Consider the following 9,960-nt stretch of genomic DNA (forward strand, 5'->3'; position numbering starts at 1 on the left):
ATACAGCAGGGGGCAGCGGGGGGCTCTGTCCCAGGCACAGCCCTGCTGTGAAGTGGCCATCCTCTTTGTCCACAGTGGGCGTCTGACATCCCCACACTCGGACATGTGATACCCTTGGGCCCCGTGCCACCTGCTGTGTAAACAATGCCCCATCCATCAGAAGCATCAGTGCTCCTGGGAAGTGAGGGTCACCAGAGCCAGGGTGTGCCACATGCAGCAGGACTGCAATCAGGTGAACCAGGTCAGTAAGAAAAGGGCACTCAGGGCCTGGCATGGTGGCTCACACCTGTAATCCCAGCACTCTGGGAGGCCAAGGTGAGGGATCGCCTGAGCACAGGAATTCAAGACCAGCCTGGGAAACATAGTGACACTCCATATCTACAAAAAATAAAATTAGCCAGGCATGATGGTGCACTCCTATAGCTCTACCTACTCTGGAAGCTGATGCAGGAAGAACACTTGAGCACAGGAGTTCAAGGCTGCAGTAAACCATGATAATGCCACCGCGCTCCAGCCTCAGCTACAGAGAGAGACCTTGTCTCAAAAAAATAAATAAATAAATAAATAAATAAAAGCAGGGCGTGGTGGCTCATGCCTGTAATCTCAACACTTTGGGAGGCCGAGGCAGGTGGTTCACCTGAGGTCAGTTCGAGACCAGCCTGGCCAACATGGAGAAACCCCATCTCTACTAAAAATACAAAATTAGCAGGGCATGGTAGTGCATGCCTGTAATCCCAGCTACTCAGGAGGATGAGGCAGAAGAATTGCTTGAACCTGGGACTCGGAGGTTGCAATGAGCCGAGACCGTGCCATTGCACTCCAGCCTGGGCAACAAGAGCAAAACTCCATCTCAAAAAAAAAAAGAAGGGGGAAAATAAAAGAACACTCAGATGGCCAAGCACCGGGGAGCCAGGCCAGTCAAGCACAATGCATCTGCATTTTCTCAGGCTGAGCCACTTCCCGAAGGCTGAAGAGTCTACTTCAGAGAAGAGTCTACTTCGGAGAAGGAAACAAGGAAACACTGTACTCTGATAAAAGAGCTGCTCTGTATTTTTAGAATCAAAACAAAAAGTTGTACTCAGATTCAGAATGTGCACCAGCATGGACTTTCTCCTCTATGGGGCTCGGAGGCTGTAGTGTAGGGCTCCCAGCATTTCTGGGGACCCCATCACACTGCTGGCAGCATCCTGTCCACCTGCTCCCAGGTTCCTCTGAATGTTGCCAATGCTATTGCACTTGTATGCACACACAAGCATACATGCATGAAAACACACGCACATGTAAGAACATATGCATGCACACATGCACATGGGCATGCCCTGACACACAAACATACACATCCACACATGATATGTACACGCAGACACACGTATCCACATGCACATGTGTGCACACAGGCACATGCCCACACAGAAGCCCCACCCAGAGAGCTGTGTTCAGGCTCTACGAAGTCACACCCAAGCTCTGGGAAGCAGACAGCTCTTCTCAGCTCCAGGCTTTCTTCCCAACCCAAACTGAAGGCAGAGCGAACACTAAAGCCTGGAGATCAAAGCAGTTCCTGCCATCCCTTTAATCCAGGGAGATGGGATTGTTCCAGGGTCTGCGCTGCCTTCAGCACAAAGCCAGAGATGGGCCGCGGCGGTGGGCTCCTATTCTTCTTGCCCTGCCCCCAGGGATTCTCCCACACCTCCTACATCCTTTCTGGGGCTAGCATCTCTGCACAGCAGAAGGAAACACACATGGGGTAGGAGGACAGATGGGACCTCCTTAGCAAAATAATGCAGAAGACACCCCATGCTCCACTGAGAAAAGAGCCCAGGTCAGCCTGAAGAGGGCACAAGGAGCCGAAGGGTTAAAGGAGACAGAGGAGAAACACTGGGAGGGAGAACAGGAAGACTGGGTGGTAGAGGCAGGCCTCCCACCCCGCCCCCCAGCCCCAGGTGCCTGCCCTGGCCTGCACTGGAGAGGGGCACAGCCAAGTGGCAGGTAGCCCCACTTCCTTCCCTAAGGAAGGCTTTAGAGTCCTAGCCTGTCCCTGCCTCCAGAGCTCCCAAGTCCCATGTAGACACGCCTGCCCTCCCACCAGCCCTCACTCACTACACCTCTGTGATGCAGGTAAGGCTGGCAGCCTGGCTTCCCTTCACAGGCTAGATTCTGGGATTGCCAAGGTCACTGAGCTGGAGGTGCGGGAACTGGGCTTCAACCCAGGTCTCTGTGGTGGTGCCGCTGAGACACAGGGCACAGGCTGCCCTCCCTCACAGACCAGGATGGCACATCTACTCATAAGACCCACATACTAGTAACAGTGAAGTGAGCGTAGGTGAGCGTGAGCATATGAGTGTGCATTAGTTTACGAGTGTGCATGTCAGTGCACTTACTGTATCAGTGTGCAAATGCGCACTGCTTTGTGTGTGAACCTATGTAAGTGGCTGAGCATGCATGTATTTGTGAGTGCACTGTGGGAGTGTGTGAGCTAGTGTGTAGGTATAAAATGAGTGTGAGGGTGCATGTGAATATGTAAGTGCATGCATACAAGTGGGCATGGATGTGTGAGTATGCACTAGTTTATAAGTGTGAGTTTCTGTGTGATTATGTGCATGCATGTTTGGGGGGAGAATAAGCGTGAGTGTAGGAATCTGGGAGGGTTTTTGTGTGGGTACGTGCATGTATGGGTGTGTGTGTGTTTATGTGTGTGTATGAGCATGTGTTTATGCATGACCATGTGTGTTTGCATATGTTCATGCAAAGAGGAGGGATGGATATAACTCATATGCTTACATGGAGAGCAGGAAAGGTCTGTTCCCATTACCTTGCTCAGCCCCTCAGGGTAAAGAGAGGACCTGTGGTCGTGTGAACTCCCCAAGGAGGTTATGTGGACATGGCTAGGTGGCCAGGCTGCCTCTCCTGACCAAACCCTTGCCCAAACCCCTGCCCCTGCCACTTCAGCCCCCATGCTGCTTGGGGTTCAAAACCCAGCTGAAAAGGGGTCAGCCTGGCATCATGGCCACAGGGATGCCTGTCTCCACTGTGGACACATGGCCACCTCTGACTGGGGCTGTTCCACAGGGTGCTCCCACTAGTACAGTTTGGCAGAGAACACTTGGGCTGAACACACTATGCCAGCCACCTGCATTTTGGGGGTCTCTCCGAACATTTGAGCAAGACCAGCGCCTCACTGCAACTATTCAGTTTTACTAAGTCAGAGACTAACTAGTAGGTCATCAGCTACATACAGCTATGTATGTAAGTGACAGTAAGGGGTAGGTCCCACTTCACTGGGCCCAGAACAGTGTGGGGAGGACAGGGAACGCCTCCCAGGCATAATCCATTCATATTAACTGGAGGATGTATCTGTTCTACAAAACCACAGGAGGGAGCTACTGCTCCCTTTGGTGAGGGAGAAACTGAGGCATGGGGATCATCCCAAGCCCAAAGTCACACAGATACACTAGAGCCCCTGAAATGACAGGAGAGTCACCCACCTCATATGCCCACCCTCTTCCGTCTGAGTCAGGAAATGGTCCAAGGACATTTCTGGGCATCTGCAGGAACCTGTGAACCTAAGGAGTTGATCCCTGGCCCTCTCAACCTCAGAGATGTGACAGGAGAGGGACATCGACCTAAAACCACCATGAACCCCAAAAGGGCAGGCAAACAACTCTAAAAGCCAGTGGTGACAGTGGCAAGCGGACACCACCGACCGGAGCCTGCTGAGTGGTCCCCTCGGGTCCTCACACAGCCCCCAGCCCACTCCAAGCTCCTTGTGGCCACACTCAGCACTGCTCTTGGGAGAAAGGGCAAGTCCACAGTGTGGTTTTGCCCCACTTGGGCCTTTGTGGGACTCATCCCACTACTCTCGCTCGCTCACAGCCCTGTGCTTGGTCCAGTGATCCTGGCTGAGCGCCTAGTCCACAGGGAAGCCACCTCAAGCGGTTAGGCCTGGTCTGTCCCCTGTGTACACCTTCAAAGGTCACCTGAATATTCCCCCCTGCAGGATTACAGTCCGAGTTATTGACCAGGGTCTCGCCAGTAGACTGCAGCTTCTCAGAGGAAGGGAGGTCTTATTCCCCCAGTAAACCAGCCCCCAGCTCAAGCCTGGCACCTAAACACTGTGGGGTCATGGGAACCATCGAAGAGAGACAGGGAGGCCCCAGCAGCTGCAGACTCCACCCACTGTGTCTGCTCCCAGCTCTTCTCAGGTCCGTGAAGGAGCTGCCCCCTTGCCCCTCAGTCCATCAGTGTGACCAGACTCAGCACGGGTCTAGGGCTCCTTCCACAGTGCAGCCCCTGCTGGGCACATTGTGGAGGGGCAGAGAAAAGCCCCTGGGCCCTCCAGCCCACCTCAGAGGTGGAGTGAATGGGAGCCCCTGGCCCGATGTCCAGGACCACTCTCCCTCTCTTTTGTCCAGACCCATTTCCTGCTCACCCTCATCCCAGCTGCCCTGACAGGGGCAATTCTGGAAGCTTTTTAAATTAAAGTTAACAGCCCTTGAGGGAGGATAAGCCAGGGGGTGAAGGGAAATGGACCAGGGGAACCACCCACCCCTACGAGAAAAAAGGGGGGAGCAGGTTCCAGGGGCATGGATATCCCCTGCTGTTGCTCCCTAACCACTAAACACAGGTCTGGGGGCAATGTGGAGCTGGAGGGAGCAGCAAAGCTGAGACAGGACTGAAACCAGAGTCGCGAGCACAGGAACGTGGGGGCCATGCCCAGGACAGCAGCAAAACTGACCTCAGGGAGAGTGTCCAGGCAAGGACAAGGAGACTACCTTCAGGTCACCAGGCTGCCACACAGCAGGGGGCAGGGAAGCCCACTCCCTGCCTTCACACAGCCTGACCCCTGTGCCAGGAGGAGCAACCCACCTGTTACCCTCCCTGACCCAGCTCTAACCCTAGCCCTGTCGCTGTAGGCAGTGGCTCCACCAAGGCAGATGGATGCGCAGCAGATGGGTACTCCATGGTGACAGGACCAGGCTGTGGGCCACAAAGATAAGGGGACGGGTGGGAGGGGAAGTGGAGAAGGGGTCTGTGGGGGAGTAGGGGCCAGCCACAGGAGGTGGGGCCCAGCCAGGGGAGGGACCAGCAGCGGGAGGGGCTGGTGGGGGAGGAGGATCCCAGCTGCAGAGGAAGGCCCAGCCAGAGGAGGGGCCCGCAGGGGAGGTAGGGCCAGCAGAGGGAGAGGCTGGGGAAAGGGAGGCAGGGCATGGGTAAACTGGGAGGAGACAGTATGTTGGGCAGTGGGCACAGGAAGCGCAAAGGCTTATGGGGCACAGCCTGAGGGCTGGCAGATTGGTGTCACCAGCGCACACCTATGCCGCGAGCTTTGCTATAAACAACCAGGTCATCCAGGGCCCTTGTGCTCTACGATTCTGCATGCTGTGGTTAGGTTGTTTCACCTCCAAGCAACCAAGCCATGGTTCTGAACCAGAGCTCAGACATAACTGGAGCTGCACAGGGAAATTTCAGCTGACTCCCATTTCTCCATGATAATCGTGATTTCTGTTATCCTGCCTACAGCCAAGAACTCGGCAGAAACTGAAATGTATTTCATTTACATTGATAAGCAACCAAATTGAAAGCATATAATTTGCACACTGCAACGGATCCCTACTTCAGAAAAAAATTAAGTAAAAATACAACATCCTGATTCACACTGGTCAAAAAGCGGGTATTTCGAGGCTATGCAGAGTAAAGTAGCAACGAGAGGAAGCTCAGAGCTGGCAGAGACCAGGTCTTCCTCTTGCACACATGTGCTGCACCCTGGTTCTCCCCAGGCAATGCAGGGTGCAGGGTGGGAGGGGGACCCCTGTGGGAAGGACTGGGGCCCTGCCCAGGCCCCCCTTTCCCAAGATTCCAAGCTACTCCCTCTGAGGCTCTCCAAGTCGGTGAATGGCATCACAAGGGGCCAAGCCCAGACATCCAGTGTCTCCCTTTCTCCGCCTTCCTCATCCCCCATGTTCCTTGGCACTCACCCCTACCCCACCCCCATGATCTACAGCCCACCCTGGCAAGCCTTGCCCACTACTGACTGTGAGCAGCCATGGATGTCTTGAACAGGATGCTTTCAGTTCTGACAGGTGCTCAGCTAAATAAAAATGAATTGTATCTCATATAGGTACAATCAGTGACCCAAAAGCAAGGGGCTGGGAAAGGAAAGAAACTCAGTTCTGTCCATTTAGATTTATGGGTACCTCCTCAGTGCTGGCCCAGGTAGGAACAAGGCTGTTCCCCTAAAGACCTCTCTGCTCAGGGACATCAGCATGAAGCACTCCGCCGGGGGAGGAGCTAAGCCCTAGCTACTCAATTCCACCTGGGCTAACAGTCATGCACGCTAGCTTTCAGAGTTCTCTCCTCTGCCTCCCAGAGTCCTGGGGCAGCTTGGGCTTTACAGGAGAGGAACCAGATGCCCCAAAAGCACCCAGGCTGCATTCCCAGAGCCCTGTGCACCCGAAGTGGAACATGAATGCTCTAGGGAACCCTGAGAGTCTTGCTTCAGAGGGGCAAAGGCTCTGGAAAGAGAACACAAGAACTTTCTCCATAGCTCAGAGCAGGGACTTGAACCCAGGCCTCAGAAAGCAGAGGCCTTTTCCAGGCCTCCTTGGGGTTATCCTTGACAAGAAGGCATTTGGGTCTCAGAGAAAGGGGTGGGATTCAAGGGAGGGAGCTCCTTTGCCCCACGGAGTTAACCTGACTCTGGAGCCCACTGGGCTGACTAGTCACTGGGCTCAGCACCAGGAGATCACCGTGGAGATCTCATACTCTGAAGCAGCATCCTGCTAGGTACGCAGTGAGGGAAATCCCCTGCAAAGATTCCTTCGTTCATTCACTCCATCTTTCATCCTCTTTGGGGCATCCACTCCATGCCCAGCATGGCTACCACCTGCCCAAAACTCAGTACGGAGGACAAGGTGCTGTCAACGAGTGACTGCACTGCACAGTGGCACAGGTCCGAATAGGAGGTGGATGGTAAAGCAGTGAAGAGCAGCAGAAACATCAATGCTGTGTAAATGTGTGTGCCGTCTTCTTCACCATCTCAAGCACCAAATTGCAGAGCTCATAAAGGACAGATTTCACAGGCTCCTGGAATTCTCTAATTGGAAAACGGAATCCCTGGGGAATCATCTGCCCCATTCCCCACACTGTAAGTTTCCCTGCACTGATCCCCATGTGTTTGTCAATATCACTACCACCTGTATAGACACGTGGACTTGAATAGAACATTCTAAACAGGCCAATATGTGCTTTTCCAATATGAAGTGCTTGTCTTCACTACAACCCTGCAGGGGGGCCATTCTGCCCTTTACACAGGTGAGAAACCTGAGGCTCAGTGAGGGAAGGCTTTGGATTGCCCAGGGAGTCACAGCTAGCAGGAATACCCAGATGTCTGCTCCCTAAGAATCCTTGCTCCCAGGATGGGCTTCCTTCCCCACTACAGTGACAGTCACAGGGACTCATCTTATCCCAGGGGGAGGGGCAGAGCTCTCTGTGTCCAGAAACTCCTTTACAGACTCTCTCCCCTCCCTCTTTTTTAATCTTTAATTCTCTAAAAGAAATGACTAGAGGCTATACAGGAATGTCTCTATTTTAAAAGAGAAAGACAATAATGCAGCCTTTTATTACACCAGCTGACTCCCTGGTGTAATAACACAGAGAGAATGCAGTGTGGCTGGGAAGGGACCAAGCTCAGTCCCTCCCTATTCCCGAGCTGCCCCAGCATCTGGTCAGATTGGGGAGTCTTGTGCTTCCAGGTATGGCTGCCGGGGCCAGCACGAGGTCCAGGCTAAACACAAACAGACGGGGGGGTGGGGGCGGTAGGAGATACAGGAATGCCCCCTGAGAATGGTCAGGCAAGGCCCACATGCTGCCCACAGGAGGCTGTGGAAGAGGCTGTGGAAGAACCCCAGCCTCCTTCCCCTCCAGGACATGCAGTCCTCTGGCTCCTTTCCCCTTTCCTCAGCCTTTAGCCATCCTTTTGTGCCTCTGCCCTTCACCTCTACCTCTCTTCCTCTCTTCCTCCGATGCCCTCTTTGACAATTCTCCATGTACTCCTGTCTTCTTCCCTCCCGTCCCTTCCCATGGGTTGAGCACATGCTGGTCTCTCTCTGACCCTAACACACAAGTCCAGTGATGTGTCTATCCCTGTGCCAGGTTGAGCATCTCATGGCTCCTCTGTGTGCTGCTCCTGGCATCACCATCTAAGGACACCTCCTTAGATCTTTGGGTGCTGGTCCCCTGGGGCCAGGCTATGGGACTCCTCACCACTGCCCCCCAGTTATTCTTCCCTAATCTCCCTGGATTCAGCTTCCCTTCTAACCCCCTACCTCTCCCCAATTTGCTCCCACCACTGCTTCCTTTCCTGAGATGGGCTCCCCCACCCCATTTGAATTCATACCATCCCCCTGCTAAACTGCAGCTACAGGCAGAAACAAAACCCTCCTCAGGGTCTTCCAAATCTCCCCATCCCCCACTCCCCACCCCCATCCCCGCGGCCCGTTAGAGATGGGCACAAGTGGAAGCTCTAAAAGCCCCGCCGTGGGGCAAAGACCTCTGGTCCACGTCCACCTCCCGGCAGTTGAAGAGCAGGCTCCTCCAGGGCCCAGGAAGAGCCCGCGGGAGGCAGACAGCGTCTTCGTCCTTGCAACCATCTCGCACACCCGACTGGGAAGACAGTGACAAAGTTCGGGCGCAGAGAAGGCAGGGTCAGGGCAACCGCCGAGTGGCAGCGGCAGGGACTAGACTGTGTTTGACCTTGGCAAACCCCACACTTTCTGGGCCGGAGGCATGTCCACAATATGGTTGCCAGCAAGGCTGGAAGAGGCGAAGTCCTTTCCCACCACCCATATATACTCCCCTCGGGTCTGCAGGGCGGGGAGGCGAGCCCCGCACGCGCTCTAGGTGCGCAGGAGAAGAGCCCCGCGCCGCGCGCAGAGCCGGCCTCGGGAGCCCGCCCTGGGGGTCTCCTCCCCTCGCCCACTTTCAGTCCCTCTGTGGGGTTGGGTGCGGCAAAAGACCGGCGGACTCCTCTGGCCGCCGTCTGGCCACTCATCAGCTCCCTGACCTTGGCCAAACCTTTCTCTCTCCACACCTGTCTCCCCTCTCCACACTTCACGCCAGGGGCGCTTTGTGGATTTTAACTCTGAAGAGAGCCCTGGCCAGAGGATGCCAGCCCCGACTGCGTCCCCAACTCACTGGAGTGACCTTGAACACACCCCCAGTCGGAGCCTCAGTGTCCCCACCCGCCGCATGGGAAAAAGCGCGCCCGACTCCGGGCGATCCCAGCATCGTCCCAGCAAGTGTGTCCGAGACCAGATGAGGGGCGCGCGGCTGTACTTACCGTCCTCCAGAGACGTGGGCGCTTGGCGGGGACCAAGGTGGCTGTGACCAGCAAGTGCGACGCAGCCACCACGAGCCCAAAGCCGATGGCCAGCAGGCTGCGCACGGGCAGCAAGGCATAGGACACGAAGGTGACCAAAAGGAGCTGCCAAACCCCTTGTTCGGCAGCCGCTGGCCCCCCAGCGGCCCCGGCGGAACCCCGGGCGGGGCCGCCCAGCGCGAAAGGACAGCAGAGCAGCGCGAAGGTGAGGCTGAAGAGCAGCGCCAGCTGGCCGACCTGCTGCAGCTGGGGCACCTGCAGCGACCGGACGTTGGTTACCACGAGCAGCGCCAGGAAAAGGACGCAGTGCACCGGATGCGAGCCCTTGGCCAGGCCGGGCGCGGGCCCCGGCGCGCCCAGCAGCTCAGCCAGCGCCAGCGCGCCCGCCAGCAGGCTGAGAACGGCCAGCGCCTTCAGCGTGGCCGCCTGCTCCAGCCGCAGCGTGTAGCCGCGGAACAGCGCCTCCAGCTCTGGGCAAGCGAACTCCTCGTCGCACGCCCGGAGCCCGCGCCGGCGGCTTGGCCCGGCCGCCCGCTCGGCGCCCCCGGGCTCGCCCGCGCCGCCTCCGCCGCCGCCTCCGCCGCGCG

The 9,960-nt window shown here is 56.1% G+C and overlaps 1 protein-coding gene across 2 annotated transcripts in view; it reads right to left on the reverse strand.

The window, feature by feature from the left end:
* The window catches only part of ADCY1 (adenylate cyclase 1), a 143,889-nt gene that overhangs the window by 133,260 nt on the left and 669 nt on the right, over positions 1 to 9,960 (reverse strand). Inside the window, exon 1 of one of the 2 annotated variants that reach the window (XM_025379994.1) lies at positions 9,335 to 9,954. The gene's annotated coding sequence lies outside the window, so the exon portion shown is untranslated. Of the gene's footprint in view, positions 1 to 9,334; positions 9,955 to 9,960 lie in introns of those variants that run through there. The other variant, XM_025379995.1, reaches the window with a different exon arrangement.

The sequence above is a fragment of the Theropithecus gelada genome, chromosome 3, assembly GCF_003255815.1.
Source record: "Theropithecus gelada isolate Dixy chromosome 3, Tgel_1.0, whole genome shotgun sequence".
Classification (NCBI taxonomy): domain Eukaryota; kingdom Metazoa; phylum Chordata; class Mammalia; order Primates; family Cercopithecidae; genus Theropithecus; species Theropithecus gelada.